The sequence below is a fragment of the Castanea sativa genome, chromosome 5, assembly GCF_040712315.1.
Source record: "Castanea sativa cultivar Marrone di Chiusa Pesio chromosome 5, ASM4071231v1".
NCBI classification, from domain to species: Eukaryota; Viridiplantae; Streptophyta; class Magnoliopsida; order Fagales; family Fagaceae; genus Castanea; species Castanea sativa.
In genome coordinates this window covers 16,030,379-16,048,408 of record NC_134017.1, presented here as the reverse complement: position 1 = coordinate 16,048,408, position 18,030 = coordinate 16,030,379, and positions in this window count along the sequence as shown.

Below are 18,030 nucleotides of genomic sequence, written 5' to 3'. Positions count from 1 at the left end.
TGGCGGGCTGGGTTTGCTGGCGATGGCTCCGATGATTTGGATCGGCGTGGATCGGTGATTTTTTTTTAATGGGTTTGCTAGTGATAGCTCCGATGGGTTTGACAAAGGTTTGAATTGGAGCTCCGATGGCTCCGATAGTGATTTTTTTTAATGGGTTTGACCCGTGGGTTGCTGTGTTTTTTTTTTTTTTTTTTTGTGGTGTTGATGGTCAGAGAGGGTGGAGTTGATGGTCTAGGTTTTTTTTTTTTTTTTTTTTTTTTGGTGTTGATGGTAGATTATGGGTTGCTGGTGATGGTGGTGTCAGGTGTGTGTAGTGCAACAGTGGTGGTGATTGTGGTTCTTGAACAGAAAGAAAGAGAGAGAAAGAATAAATAATGTATTATATTGTAAATGATGGTGATTGTGAGATATATTATTTTATTGTGTAAAAACATTATTATTAAATAGTAGAATAGGAAAATAAAAGTTGGAATGCTGGAAGTATTGTAGAATTGTATTGTATAATTAATAAAGTGGTTTTTTGGGATGGTAAAATAAGATATGATAGAATTTCCGGATGTGAATGCTCTAAGATAGCATATGCTAAAAACCAAAAAAAAAAAAATTGCAAACAGTTAACTAATAATATTATTTTCTGCCTATCAAAAAAAATATATATATATATATATATTATTTTCTTAATTATAACTGATAATACGTTACATCAGTATATGTGAAATTCTTGGTCAAATATTTTTCTTACTATAATCTATACTCTATAGACTTTCTCAAACATAAAAATTCTCTCATTTTTTTTTTTTTTTTTTTGTAAATTTCTATTTTGTCTTTCTTCAATTCGTTGTATTTGTTTAGACATTTTCGTTACAAACCAAGTCAACCAAAAATTTCTATTTCCTTTTATTTATTTTTAACTTTTGGAACAAGAAAAGTTAGGGTACAAGAAATGATTCAATTCTGTTGAGTATTAATAGCTTTTTTCCAATTACACTTAACCACAGAGTTTAAAAATAAAAGAGGCATGTCAAAATAGGGACGTAATAATTAAAAAAAAAATGATATATCATACCAAAAGTCAAATAACTTGCAAATTTAAAAGGGGGGGGGGGGGGGGGGACGGCGGGGGTTAAAGGTAGGATTTTTTTTTTAAAATTTTTTTTTTTTAACTTTGAGATTCGCGTAGAATGCTAAATATTTAGTTGAATGCATGGATTAAAATGTGATTTTTTTTTTCTATAAACAAATAATCCTACCTAACGGCAATATCTTCATTGATTTGTTTTCCCAAATCGTAAAGTAGATACATAGTCATGTGCAGGTAGCCAAAAATGATAACCCAAATTGGAATTGTCTTTGGACTTGGACTTGGGTTGAAGTTTCAAAGAAGAAAATGATTATTTAATTTTAGTCAGGTTAGAATTTCTCAAACGGCAAGCAAAAGCAGCTAAGCCTCCACCAAATATGAATTTGCATTACATTGTTTAAGGTTTCAGCACAACAACGGTACATTGTGATATTTCCAATGTTACTTGCGTTTTCTTTTCATCTTTTTCTTCTTCTTTTTTTTTTTTTTGGCTAAATAAGTATAAACAAATTTTGGGGGGCAAATTTACTTTTACTAAGCACTCTTGTCCCTTATTAAATCATGAAGCTCCCTGGTATTAGTTGTGTGACACACTCATCTCCGTTGGGGGCCAAAAATTTAATTTGATAATAGGACACATGGACAGAATAAGGAAAAGCCATGTGGTAAGGTGTGATAGTGACGCTCTCTTGTGATTTGCTTCAGGCCAGAGTTAGGACTTGGAATTAAGAGGCAGTTCTGATGCTGTTATGTACGGCAGTTTCGGTTTTTTACTTTGATTTACTCCTAAGGACAGAGTCAAGACTTGGGGTTAGGGAGAGGTTATGCTGCTCGCTCTGTACAGCAGTTTAGCCTTTGATTTTACTGTTTTATTACTAAGAATTTTTTATTACAACTTTTGTTATTTGTTTTTGATAAAATAGGTTGATTGGGCTTAATTTTTTTTAACTTTATTATTGGTAATTTTTGTTATTGAGCTAACTTTTTTGGGCTTATATATTTTGTTTTAGATTTAATCTATTAATTTTTTATAGCCTTTAAAAGGTGAAAAATGCTAAAACTACAAATTTTTTACAAATTGCTAATATGATAAGTGGTTATTGGTAAGTAAAAAGTGATGTAAATGTGCAAACCAATAAAAATTTGCTACCTTAATAGTTTGTAAAAATATTGTAAAAAAGTTTGTGACTATAACATTACTCTTAAAAAATTGATGGCATTTTTTATGTAGGGACAAAGTATAATTTTATTGAACAAAATTGCTAAAATTAGTACTTTTGCTATTAATATAATAATTTTAAAAAAATAATAATTTAGGGAGAGCCATTTCCCCTTAGTCAATATATAGCTCCGTCCATGTTTGCTTCATTAGATGTTTCTGTTAGTTTTAATGGAATTTTCGATAATGTGATAAAATGCCAACTTCAACTACTAGAAAAGAAATTGAGGGGAAAAAACATTCTACCTCTAATTCACTTTGAAGCCTATGTCATTCTTTCACCTCAAACAATTCCACTCTCACTGATCAGTCATGTTTAAGCCAATCAATTTAAACTTTAAGAAAAAGAGAATAGCCCCACTTATGTTGTTGTCATTATCTCTACTTTTTACAATTTATCAGAGAAAGGAGACTGGCCTGTGAAGTTTTTCAACCTTTTTCTAACTTTATATAATTTGTTTTTCACTAAATAAATAACATTGTTTTAATTTATTCTGTTAACGTCTTTCAGTAATTTCTCCACTTTTCAAAGATAAACCACGCATGGTATATATATTTCTCCTTTTTTTTTTTCGGGATGGGAGAGGAGAGATACATGCTAGAGAATAAGAATAAATGCCAATAAAGTTACAAACCTATTCGGTCATGAGAATAAAATTTTATTGAAAAGAGAAGGGTGGACTATAATTCTAGCCACTTCCTTTGGGCACAGAGAATCCCAAAAGAAGGAAAAGAAGAGATGGGCAATGGACCATCTCTATTACAAAACATAGCCCGAAAAGTTAGATTGTGGGTCATAAAATGGGGTTTTACTAACGTGTACCCTTAAGCCTTAGGGCATTTATTAGTAAACAATTTTAGAAAGTTTTTTATGAAAAATTAAAAAAAGTTACCAACTTTTTTGACAATTTCTTTTTAATTATCTATAAAATGTTTTTAAAAATGAATGATTAATGTGTGTCCTAAAGACACTTATTAATTGAACCCTATAAAATAAGCTGATCTTATAACCAAAATGAAATGTAGCAAGCTTTGAGCAAAAAAAAAATAACAAATGAAAATTGTAAGAAAACTTTTGATATTAATTACAATTAATTACCTTGATAGACCAATCAATGATGTGGTACCTTCAAATAATGAATAGGGTAAAATATCATTTTGGTCCCTAAACTTTCACAAAAGTTCATTTTTTGTCCTTAAACTTTCAAACGTTATTTTTTCGTCCCTAAATTTTGCAAAACATTTTATTTTTCGTCCTTCTGTTTATGTCCGTTAGTTTATGTCTTATGTGGCTAATGGAATGCTGACATGGTATTTAACTATAACCAAACCATTTAATTTTAAAAACTAATGAACGCATGGCACATAATTATCGACAACCGTGCTTTCCTCTTCGATGCCACCACCAAGGGTGGCCGACACCTCTCTCTCTCTCTCTCTCTCTCGTATTGACTCTTTCATCTCTCTAGAAGTCTATGGGTTTCTCACATTGGTGGTTGTTGCAATGTTGTTGTTGGATTCAAAGATATATGAGCTATGGCATTTTGAAGGATCAGATTCAATGCTTCTCAAAATTATAGGCTTTGCTTCGGACTCTCTCATTAGAGCTGGTATATGGTGTACCCGGCATATATGCCGGGTACAACATATAATTTTCGCTCTCATTGAGGTTGGAATGTTAATTAAAGATATTTAAGAGCTTAAAGTTTTGTTTGGTCTTTGTTTTTCTTTGCTAAAAGTTTGGTCTTTGTTGTACACTCGTTTAAATGAATGCTTTTTGTTTTTTTTTTTTTTTTTTTTGAGGTGAAATGAATTCTCTTTACCTTCAACTCTCTTAAATTATTAAAAGTTGGCAAACAATAGAGATGTTGAATGATCTGGAAATCCTCCTCATTTTTTTACTTCTTTTTTTCTTAATTCGTATATTGCATTATTGCCTCCAATGATTATTAATATATATATATATATATATAAAATATAAAATAAAAAGAGTGTAAAGTGGGATTGCTCGTTGGGGTGGAGATTCACAGTTTGGGTCGCTAGTCACGGATTGAGGGTGGAGATTTCACTATTGAACTTGGCATTGGGGTTTCAACTTTTACGTTGGAGATTTTGATTTTCGCCTAAGGCTGCGTTTGGTTTAACGGTAAACCAATTTTAGAAATTATTTTCCCCGTTTGCGTGTGTTTGGTGAGCACAAAAAATTTGGTCAACTGAAATTATTTTACAGTTTGACCGTAAAACAGCCCTTATACGATGGAAAATCAAATTCGTTCCTATTTTACCTTCAAATCACATTTTCCACGGAAAACAGAGAGAGAGAGAGCACGAAGAGAGGGAGACAGAGAACGAAGAGAGGAGAAAGAGAGAGAAGTGCCGACGAGCTTGCGCCAGCGAGATCGAGCCCCAAGCCCAAACGCGCCGACAAGCCCAGACCGAGCCCCAAGCCCAGACGAGCTCGCACCGACGAGATCAAGCCGCGAGATCGCTACCACGCCAGTGAGCTCGCGTCGGCGAGATCGAGCCGCGAGACCACCATCCCAAGCCCAAAGCCACCTCCGTCGTTACCAATTTGGCCGCCGTTACCGATCATTTTTCCCTCAATCTGGCCGCCGTTACCGATCTCTTTCCCTCAATCTCTCAATCTTTCTCTCTTTGATCTCTGATTTTTTTGTTGCTGTTGTGGTGGCGTGGGTAGTGGCATTTTGGTGGCTTTTGATCTCTGATTTTTTTGGTGTTTTGGTGGCTTTTGATCTCTGATTTTGTTGTTGTTGTTGTTGCGGTGGTGTGGGTGGTAGTGTTTTGGTGGTTTTTGTGTTGTGTGGTGTTGGTGTGTGGGTGGTGGTGGATTTTTCTGTGGCTGCTGTGTGGGTGTTGGTAGATTTTTTTGATATAAAATTTGTTTGGAAGCTGAGAAAATGTGAAAAATTAGTGAAAAATTAGTATTTTCTGAATGTTACCAAACACTTTAAATTATTTTCCAATATAATTTTAAAATTGCAACCAAACACTAGAAATTATTTTCCTTTTCCGAAATTATTTTCACCTGAAAATATTTTACACCCGAAAAATATTTTACACCCAACCAAACACAGCCTAAAGGACAATGAGTTTCCATGTGAGGTGTATTCTTGTCTGATTAGAATATCTATTCCACATGTGCCAATAATTGTGTGCCACCTGTTCATAATTTTTTAAGTTAATCAATGCTATGTCAGCACACATAAGTTAACGGATATAAACAGAAACCTTTTGCAAAATCTAAGGATGAAAAAATAACTTTAACTTTTGAAAGTTCAAGAACGAAAAACGAATTTTTATAAAAGTTTAAGGGTCAAAATGATATTTTACCTTAAATAATTTGATAATTTAGCCTGTGTAAGTTTGTATGACTTTCTTTAATCTTTATATCTTGCTTCCCTTATTATATCCTCTTTACCTTCTAGTGATAGCTTTTGAGTTTTGAGTCCTCTAACTTGCTGTTCAGTATATCTTTTATGTTTTAGTAGCAAAACCAAAGGATAGACAACTTGCAAACCTGCGAGTTAAGGGGTTACACTTAAAAAATGCTAGCAGTGTTTGCCTGTTTGGTTTTGCCTGACCAGCAGAATAGAAGGGTAGATTTTTTTTTTTTTTTCCCCTTTATGCTAAAAGTTTGTAAATTATTCATGGGAGAGCTTGTTTTTATTTTATCAAACTTATATTTGGTTTATGTACAACTTTTTAAATGTTCACTTTTTCTTAAATAGAGTTGTATTTTATCCAACTTATTTTTTAAACCTCAATATTTTAAAGATTCACTTTTTCTGAAGTACAGTTGTACTCTACCCAACTTATTTTTTAAACCTAATAAACCGATGAAAATAAATTTTTCAAAATGAGCATTAATCCTTATAATTCTTCTGTCTAACCAATGCTACTTAATTCCCCTAGTACCATTGAAAAATTGTCCTTACCTTGAATTAAACTCACAAGAGGTGTGTAGTTTGAAAGATGCGTTTTTTTCAATTTTTTGGCTTGAGCTGGATTAGGTGAAACATTGGAGCCTTGTTAAGGCATTTTACTTATCTTGTAGCTGTAGATTAAGCAAAGGTTTGCGGTAATTCATTACAAAAGCATTGAGATTTTACAATTTACATGGTTGTGACAACAAATACATTTTTGGCACGTGGGATGTGACTATTCACAGTTTTGCATAAAGATTAATAACTTCTTTAAAAAAAAATAAAAAACCATTTGGCAACTCACCATATTCAATTGTGAATCAAAAGTTATGGTCAAAATAGTGAGCAAATTTCATTTTTCAACATCATTTTCAAAGTGATTTGAACACTTTTGAATTGTGTTTACTTCCAAACTATTGTGAACTCTTTAATTTGATATATGTTAAGCTCATCATTAGTGTTTGAGATCAAAGATTATTAACGGGTACAAAATAAGGTGTCACAAGAGTGTTGCTAGATCTGGTTGAGATCTCATCGAATCTCAACAAATTTGAGACTAAGAGAAAGAGGGAGGACAAGGGTTGAGGGGGTTGGAAATTTCCAATGAGCTTGGATTTGGTCGGTTTGTTTCCGTCAAGTTTCAAAACCCAAAATCACCACGCAACTCGCACCTCTCAGTTGTTGATGTTAGAGATCCGCTGCAGACTGCCTATCTACTAAGAGTGAGTCAATTTTGATTTGAATGGCGTTGGGTTGGACGGTTCCGTCGAGTTGCCAATTGATCTGAACAACCCTAGTTTTTACAATTGTTAATAAAAAAAAAATATGATTGAAATAACATCACTTTCATATTAATCTTACACTGATATAATTTTTATTAACATCAATCATGATATATTATTTCAATAATTTTTTTAAAAGAATAAAATTTATTATATATCTAGATTTATTGCATTTTCAAAGGAAACCAAATAAAAAAGAGGAGATAAATGAAGAAAACTAGAATAGCAGGCCTAAAACAGGACCAAAAAGGATTTTTGTGTTTTTGGTTCACGGCTAAAGATGATCACGTGAAACTGAAAATGTAGGGGGCAGAAGGAAAAAAAAAAAAAAAAAAGGGACTAATTTGGTTAAAAATATCTGTATATGATTCTTGCCAACGTGACCTCCGTCAGCCGTCAGGTAGCATTAATTGAAAGAACATCAACTCTCTTGAAAACACCACCGAAAAAGGACGTTGCTGTTTACATTCTTGCCGCTCCTGTAATTCATCACAAATTTATGCTCTCAATTAGCATTTTGTGTGCTTCAACTTCAAGTAGTTTTTAAGACTAATAAAATATGTAAAACTATTGATCTTTAAATTAATTTAGGAAATGAACATAGATTTCAGTTACTCATCAAAATCAAAATTTAAAAATAAAAATATTTATTTTTAAACTAGCCGGCTTTTTTTTTTAGTGGTAGTAGCAAAAAAAAAAAAAAATCTATGTTTTTTATTATATATATAATTTTTATTTTGAGAATATAGTTTATAAGTGAATAAATAAATTTGAAAATCAATAGGAAAGTGACCACATTTTTTAGGCAATATTTTAGTGGAAGTTAAGGTTTTATTTTTACCGAATTGTCCTTTTATTTTGTCTTTACTTAAACATAGGAATGTAAGGGTATTTTAGAACAAAAACAATCCAGATTATCCTTTAGTTTTTTATATATATATATATATATATATATATATATATATATATATACATTTGTTTTTAGATAAACGTGGGGTGTTTAACTTATTTTTCTATTAAAAAAAACAATAAACATATAGTTACTGTGAAGAAGTGGGTTAGTGGAAGAGTGTTCCTATTTTGTAGGTAATATTTTAGTGCAAGTTAGACATGTATTTTTACCAAAATATCATTTGGTTTTGTCTCTACTTAAACCTAGGGGTGTAGAGGTATTTTGAAACAAAAAAAATCCAGTCCAAACAGGTGCAGCCGCTTAAATAGTAGTATAAAAGCATGAATATTTCTTGCCATTTTCAAAACTTTTATAAAAAAAATAAAAAATTTCTCACCCAAACATATTGTGTGCATGGTTTCTTTTTCTCTTATAATAAATGAGTTAGGGAAAAATTGAATCCAAGTCTTCCATATAAAAAAATTGGATAATACAAAAATAAGAAATAAAGATTGCACTCAACCTTGTGCCAATATTGTAGGCTTACCTTTCACCCACGTTTCTTGTACGTGCTAAAGTGCCTTTATATGCAAGCAGTTGTTACAGCCTATAGTCTACAGATTAATTTATTCGTATGACACATTGACACATTGGCATTCCATACTTTCATTGAGAGGCTTTATTTGTTTAGGTGTTGTTTTTGTTTTTATTTTGTTGAAATAGACACCATAAAAATAATATGATGTAGAGAGAAAAAACTAGAGACTAGGGCGAGTGATAATGGGGAAGCCACATGTAGACCGAGGGAGCCAAGCCACTGAGGCTCGCTAAACATTTTGAAAATATTTTATTTACTCATATAGAATAATTATATTTACAATTGACCCTTAAGAAAAATATCACTTGCCTCCCTCAAAATTTTTAAATGTTTTAATTTTTGTATATATAGCTAAATTAAGTCATAATAGTCCTCCCAAAATATATGTAAGTTGATTTATACACACATACAGAGTGGGCCAATAAGTGTTTTTGTGTAATATATATAATAATCTCTGCAACCGTGATTACTTTCTTATTATACCTTTTGGTTTTCAATTTTTTTTATCAGGCGTCTATAATTGATTCAATCACAATTTGTCCCAATATATTGTCAAAATTTGTTTTATTTTTTAATTTAAAAATGTTTCTTATAAAATTCACTCGTTGCTTATAAATCATAAAGCACATGATGTGTGAATTGAGATCTATTTTCTTAAAGAGAGCAAGTGTTGCACTTCGGTTTAAATAGTATTGTGTATCTCTTCTCAAGAATTAATATTATTCAATATTTTATTCAATTATCTCTTATGTTATTTTCATTATTATTGTGTTTGCATCAACACATTTCACATGCTTTAAGTAAAAGATCTTTATGCCCAAAGGAAAAAAAGAAAAGAGAGGTAAAAGATCATTGGGAATCCAAGTTCCATGGGTCCGGTTATTTTTGGTTCAAAAATTGGCTTTATTGAACATGGATTTTTTACCTCTCGTGGACAATTAAAAGATAGAGTATATGTTATGAGTAATTCTTAGGAACTCTTGAAACACAGTTAATGATATTCTTTCTTCTTATATTTATGATAAGATTCATTTATTAAATTTATAGTGTGATCCACCATAAAAATAAGAAGAGAGAGCATCATTTGACTGTACTTCAAGTTCCAAGAATTTTTCATGGTATATAAGAATTTATGGTAGATAGCCTGAAAAATGGAGTTTATGTGTAAGCTTCAACAACGTGACCAACTCTCAACTACCATTGTTATTAGCCACAGGCCACCTATATGGCTTCCCACCTACCCAATCCAATCGGGCAAGCTCTTTGTTATATTATCACACATGTCTATATTTCATGGTCTTAAATAATCCTCATGGAAAAAGACTTGCACCCCAAAAAAAAAAAAAAATCCTCATTGGAAATGGATATTGTGAGATACCTTTGTCAATGTTCTCAAGCGCTTTCGTTTTTATTGGAGGCTTCTGACCACGAAAATGCAAGGACACTTGTTTTTTTCTTATGAAAAAAAAAAAGGGTGTATCTTTCATATTTAGAAAAAAGGATCTTGGGGTTTTTTTTTTTGGTATAATAAAGTTAGGGATAAAAACAAATTCACAATATTTTTCAAATTAGTCTATCACCTCACATATGAACCCACCACAATCTGTAATTTGATTTTGGTAATAACTCATGTGAAGTGGTAGGCTAATATTAAAATATTGTGAAATTTACTCACATGTGATTGTGAAGTAGTAGGCTAATATGAAAACATTGTGAAATTGTTATGAATTTTTGCTGTGTTCTTAGAAGGAATCAAGTTCAAATAATGATTAATAAGCAATCTTCACCTCAAAACAACTTATTTGAAAATTTAAATTTAGAAATTCATTGATGGAGTGTGTGTATTTATTCCAAAATTCCCATAATTTTAAATTTTCTAAATTAATTCCCTGTAACTTCATAATGTGATTGTTTGGGAATGTTGTGAAATACTTTATGAATTTTTGTTGTGTCCCACACTTTTTTGTTTCAATTTATGCTTAGCATTTTTGTTTGTCTTATGATTTTACTATTATAACAAAATAATGTTTTCAAATTAATTCTACGAATATGTGTCTCATACATACAATGTGTAACTATCAATTTCAAGCTCTTTCAAAAAGCTCACAAACTACAAGAAAGTAGTGTGTCTGACACATGATCCTATCAAAGTATCCATTTCTACACTTATGAAACAATAATAATTATGACAGACTTATTGTTGCCCACACTCTATGCACATTAATTTGAAAATCAAGTTTTCAGAACATAATTTTACAATTTCACAACAATAACTAAAATAATGTTTTCGAAACACGATTTTAATCTTACGAATGTGTTTCGTACATACAATATCTAACTATCAATCTAAAATATTTATGGCCTGTTTGGATGTTTAAAAAAGGAGGGGAGTAGAGTAGAGGAAATGAGAGTAATTCAATTATCTTGTTTGAGAGTTTTTTAAGGAAGGAGGGGGAGGGGTTTGAAAGGGTTTCAACTACCTCCAACCCCCTCATTTTTAATTCCCCCAAATTGGAGAGATTTGGAGGGAGAGTAGAGCACATAAAATTATTGATAAAGTAAATTACCTAATTTACCCTTATTATATTTATAAAATTACAATGTTAAAAACAAGGGGAATGGCTAATTACTCCCTTCCCCCTTACTAATTATAAAAACATCCAAATAAGGTGGAGGTTAATCATTCTCTTCTACTCTCTTCCCCACTATTTTCCTCCCCTCTACTCCCCTCTACTCTCCTCCCTCTCTAAACTCCCAAACATGCCATTAGGGAAAGCTCCCAAATCACACCCAAACAAAAAAAAGTAGTGTCCACGGCACATGATCTTATCATAGTATCCATTTCTACAGCGACTTAAGACTCACTCCATTGTGACAGACAACAAGACAAGGGTAGTGCCACTCGTTAACACCAAGGAAAAGATGTCAAGTCATTGTACAAACTAGGGTATCCTCACATCATTAAATAACAAAACTATTTCAATGTAGCCCTGCACTTTCGCTAAAACGACAGCCACGTTTACATGGCTCCTTTGTGGGTTGTCATGTTACTGTTTCAAACAGTTGGCTGATTATGTGTGTGAATGGCTGCCAAGAGAAACGGTGGAGTTTACAAGGCTCATTTCATTGAATTTGAGGCCCCATTTCCATCACCTCTCTTATTATTAGTCCAAATGTCCAATTGCCACAATTATTATATCACAATGGAAAAGATTGATTGTCTGCCATAATTTGGATTTTTCCTTTGCATCTGCCATCCAAAATAAGATTTATTATATTGTTAGCTCAATTAATAAATAAAATTTGTCATAAAAAACTTTGTATTTTAACTCATTTTTTTTTAATTATAAAGTTTCAACTTATGAAGTTTGTTTATGATTGTACTTTTTATTATTAGAGATTTTTGGTTTAAGTGCAGAACTGAGATTTGAACTCTAGATCTCTTTTTTAATTATTAGAAACTTTACTATTTGAGTTAACTGAAATTCACATTATATATTTTAACTTAATAATAAAGATGGATCATCGTATAATAATAATAGATACAAGGAATTTGAAAATCTACCATATTTATTAACAAAAATAACAAAATAAAAAGTATTAGTATAATTTATCGACAAAAACTGTACTTTATAATAGGTAGAATCGTTAAGGTTACTAAACGGAGTTACAAAGCGGCTATACTTTGGCAACAGAAGCAAACAACCAAGGGACTATTGCCTTGTTGGAGAAACCTCCTCCTTGTATTGCCCATCACAACCTTTCAAATGTACAATTATTAAATTAGTAAAAGCCATCGTCTCATATGAAAAATAAAAAGTGTGCAATTTTAACTATGTTCTCTTTTCAAATAAAAAACTATGTTCTAGTCTTAATCTAACTTCATGTATTGGTCTATCACCTGTTAAGGTCTAAGAATGGAAATTAATAAACGATTAATAGATGTTAATGACTCAGAATGGATTCACTTGTCAAAAAAATAAGACAATAAATCAGCATTGAATTATATATATATATATATATATATATATATATATATATATATAGGATAAATTATAAGTTTAAGGGCACATTTTGCTCCCACAGTCCAAAAGAAAAGTCAATAACCCAAAGAGCCTAAAACAATAAATTTGTAGAGGGTGGGGTTGAAGCTGCTCAATGAGTTAGGTTGACAACAATCACAGTAGGCTAATTGTTATTAAAAAGTATAAACAAACAGTTTGGGCAAGGAAAATCCTCCTCGGCAAAGTCCGAGGAAGGAAGATTGTTCTTATATGTTTTTTTTTTAAACTTAACCACAATTACAATTCTTGAGTGTACAATGATTTTTCTGTAAATTATCCGATCCCCCTCTGTAATCAATGGCAGCTCTAGAAATTTTTCTAAGGGTGTTCCTTAAGAAGTATAAATTACACAATCTAATAAAAATAGAAATTCATATATTGACAACAACAATAAAAAAAACACACAAATACATAAAATTTACAATTGCCTTCTACGAGTTTTCATATTTTGAAATCATTGCATGATAGTCTCATTATCAATGCTACAAGCTACATATTTTTCAATATACATAACCAAACAATCATTCATCCACTGATCTCCTATTCAATTGTGTAGTCCATTCTTTATATATTCCATTGCTGAAAAAAAAAAATTCTACTGTTGTAGTAGCAACAGGAAGGGTCAAAACTAACTTTACAAGCAAATAAACTAATGAATAAGTCTCATGCTTCCCTTTGTTCACTAACTTTTCAGCAATTTCACTAACTACTTAAATCTCTAAAAACAAGTCATTGCTACACATATCAAAAATATAATTTTAAAGTTGAGAGTCAAGTGCCAAGATATCTGTCCCAAGAAAATTAGATGGGTATAACTTTGCTAGACGTATCAATTTTTCCTTATCAAAACTTATAAATGAATCACTTGGATTCAAGCAAGCCATACAAAGTAGCAAATCGGTATTCATCTCTAAAAAACGGTTGTTAAGCTCTTGAAGTTGCATATATATGATTGTGTAAAATAGCTTCACACGATATTGATGTAAATTTGTATTTTATTGGGTGTTGCATCGCGACCTCCTACTAACTACAAATATTTCATTCATATTCAAGATAGGAATATCATGTGTGGTACAAAATGAAAACACTTCAGTCAATAAAGATATTCATTCATCATCTTTCATTACTTGCAATCGTTGCTTAGACACTTTAACAAGATCCATAGCATTTACTATATCTTGATTTTTTTATTGTAATGCTATTGACAACTCATTTGTGATCTCTAAAATGATTTTCATCAAGTGTAGAACAAAGACAAATTCAAAAGATAGAATTGACCTCATAATAGATCAAGCTTCAACTTTTTGGTCGAAGATGCCATCTTCTTCAATAATCTCAAGTACATTAACAACAACAGAAAACATCAAAATTAAGCTGAGAATAGTCTCATAATATGATCCCAACGTGTATCACAGGACGTTTAAGATTTTTCTTTTGATTCAAACCTTGCCCACTTCTACATACACCATTCTCTAAATCTTCTTTAATTTTGGCAAATCGTGCATCTCGAAGAGCATCTCGTCTCTTACAAGAGCCTCCAACAATAGTTACTAAATTACTAACCATATAAAAAAATTCAGCAATGTTAATGTGATTTTTAGTAATAACAACAAATGTCAATTGAAGTTGATAAGCAAAACAATGGACATAAAATGCTGACTTTTTCTCTTTCAAAATTAACGTTTTGAGACCATTGATATCACCTTGCATATTACTAGCCCTGTCATGATCTTGCCCACGTAATTTCGATAAACTCAAATTATGTTCACAAAGTAAACATTCAATAGCATATTTGAATGACAAAGCAGTGGTGTTTGTTACATGCACAATTCCAAGGAACCGCTCTATAATAATTCCGTTTTTGTTCATATAACGAAGAACGAGGGTCATTTGCTCTTTCACTGAGATATCACGTGACTCATCAACTAATATTGAAAAGAACTCATTGTCAAGATCCTTGATGATGGCTTTGGATGTTTGACTTGCAATTTCATTCACAATGCCTTTTTGAATTTCATGGTAAGTAAGCTTGCAATTTTTCTGAGCTTTTTGCAACACTTCATTGATAGATTCATTTCCAAAAATTGTAGAAGTTTAAGGAAATTTCTTTTATCACTTGAACCCTGAGATTCATTGTGACCACGAAAAACTAGTCCCCGGTATAAAAAGAATCTTATGCAATCAACTATTGCATTTAATTGAACCTAATATTTTAATTTTATCTTGATTTGATTGCTTAACCAAAACACTTTAAATGTGTTGCTTTTCCTTCATTAGACCTTCACTTTTCTTGACAGCTTGGTTATGAGCACTATTAACTCCTTCAACATGGGAATTTAACTTCTCTTTTTGTGATAGAATCAGCTTAGGGAAGAGGGATTATATTCAAGGGTTTTTTTGAGGAAACCAACCTCCAAGGAAAGAAAATTGGGAATAGGGAGATCAAAGAGAAATTGAGAGATTAGGAAAGAATGAGACAAAGGAAATTGTTATTATTTCTGCTTGAACTTCCCATACACCCTTCTCTACCTTATATACCGCTTAGTACAATACAATCAGCTAGTTACATATAGTTACAATCAGTTAGACTCATCAGCCCACTCTTAGCTAGCACATACAACTGGCATAGTAACTAACTTCCAATTAATATGCTCATCACTAACATACACACAGACACAAAAGCTCAATACACACACACACACACACACTCCTATCATTCTGATTCTAAAGTTTGAATCCATTCGTTACAAAAGTCTCACCGCCTCCTTACTTACCAAAATCTTGCCCAAACAGGTAGCAATATAAACAAAATACTGTATCCTTGTCTATACTATATCCCAACCACTTTCTATTTACATACCATTCGGATCTAAATCGACGGGGCTTTCCAGAAAAATCTGTTAGAGGGTAATCATGGTTTTGGAAAATAGGTTGACAATGGCCTTTTTGTAAATAATATCTTCTTATTTCATCATGATTATTAGGATGATAAGATGATATCTTTTCTCGTAGCCTAGGATTTGAAGGAAGATTTTCTAAGTTAAAGTCAACATGAATTTGCTTAGAAGATGAAGATGAATCTTGCACAAGAGATGAATCTTAGGTACATGGTTTTCTTATCAAATATTTGTCCATAATTCTAGCAAAAATATAAACAATAAACTATAAGTTCATTTGAAATATTAATAAAATTATTAATTATTGTTGTTTAGTTGTTTCATTAATTTGTTTGTCTTTTATAAACTATAATTTGTTATATTGTTGTTTTATTAATTATAAAATTATTAATTGTTGTTTAGCCTAACATAATTTAATTTGTTTGTCTTTTATAATGTATTGGTTAACTAAATTATTAATTATTGTTTATTAGTTACTTCATTATTTTTCTTTACTAACTATTAGCACACACCTCATTGTGCACTAGCACACATCCCATGCGCATTATTCACTGCCAACCCATTGCCTGCCTAGTGCCTAAGTCCTAACATAATTTAATTTTTTCTTTTTATTGGTAAGTTAGGCTAACTGCCTCTCATGCCTTTACTTCCCCCAATTCAAATATCCTACCCGGCCCCATGCCCCCATCCACCCCTCACTCAACAGACAAGCCCCATGACCCCAATCATAAGAGCCAATCAGATGATAAATTCACAATCACAAAACACTAAAAGACAAACCTAGTAACTTACCAACACCAACACCAACGGGTAAAGTTAAAACAGGGGCAAATATTAATAAAGTTACAATAAAGCTAAGAATTACAGCTCAAAGAGAATTAGTCAATCAAATAAAGTCTTAAAGAGAGAGAGACTCTCATTTCACTTTCAATCTTCAAATAAGAGAGAGAGAGAGAGAGAGAGAGACAGAGAGAGAGACAGAGAGACAGAGAGAAGTAAGAGAGAAAACCCATTAACCTGTATATGTAAGAGAGAAAAAGAGAGAATCAGAGAGAAGAAAAGTGTAAAGTAAAGATGAAATACCTTGAGGTTGAGAGAGCAGGGAGGCTTGAGGCTGAGGGGCAGCACTGTCGGGTAGCACGTCAAGGTGATTGGCGAGGAAGGAATCTCCGATCTGATCAGACTAATCTTCGATCTTCGATGCCCAATGTGCTCTGGAGCTCAAGTTTGAGGCCTGATGCGATGACCGATGAGCTCTGTTACTAGAGTTTGAGGCGGAGGCGCCGTCCGTTGTTCGTTGATGACTGATGCGGTTTTTTTTCTTCTTTAGGTTAGGTTTCTTTGTTTCTGATTTCAAATTTTGCTTTACTTAATGAATCGGCAGACGCATATATTGGGTTTAAAAAGAAAAAAAAAAGAATCTGTGGGTTTGCCATATGTTGTTTTTTTTTTTTTTCTTTAGATTGAGTTTGCTTTCCCATATGTTGTTTAGGATTGATGTTGGGCTTTTTTTCCTTAGGTGGACAGTGGCCTTGCTCTGTTACAATTTTTTTTTTTGGGCTTTTTTTTTTGCTTGAAAGTAGAACAAATAATTTTTTTTATTTGAGGGTTTCTGATTTTTTTAAGGGTAAACAAATGAAAATTTTAAATTATTATATATAATTTTTTTTTTCAGTTCAAGGTGGTCCTGGGACCACTCTGGACTGATTGTGGCGCTGCCACTGCATATAATGCAGTTTTTCTTCTTTATATTCCCTTTCTTCACTCCATCTCAACCCTTCATGTCTAGATCAAATTGTTGGCTTTGATACCTGTCCCATCAGCACCTTCTTGAAGTCTTTGTGGGTAGCTGTAAGGCTGAATTTTACTATTTAAGTATCACCTCCACATTAATGCGGCCAAGGAGTTAGCTGCAAAGCATTCAATGCGGTGGTAGCAGCTTTTTTCTTAGATTCTTCTCAGCTCTCTTTTGTCTTATCCCCACTTGATGTTTATCCTTGCCAGTATGATCGTTTGGTGCCTTGTTATTGATGAAAGGTTGGACTTATGACCTCTACTTTGTTTAGCCAATGAGGTACTTCTCTTCGGATAACATTTCCAGTTTCTCATAACCGAACTCCTTCCATGGCCAATTGTTCTGTAGGCCTCTATCATTATTACTTGTCCTCGAACTACTTGAGGTCCTCGGACATGGCCCACGGCTCAAAATCCATATTTGGGCCCTTATCCCTACAATAAGTTTGGTCCCTAAATTTTACATTGTTTTCCAATTTGTTCCCTAACGTTTCAAATGTTTCAATTTAGTCCCTAAACTTTTAATATCGTATCAAAATAGTCCATGTCGTTAAGTGGTGGATGGAAAAAAACTGATGTAACTTACAGTGAGATTAAAATATTATTTTTATGCCACATAAGATGCCATGTATCTTTAATTTAAAAATAAAATATTTAGAATTAGTTTATTTTCATATTTGAAAGTTTTCTTTTCTTTTCCTTTGCTTTCTTGGTAACCAAACAAATTAAAAACCCATAATTAAAAACCCAATTTCCATC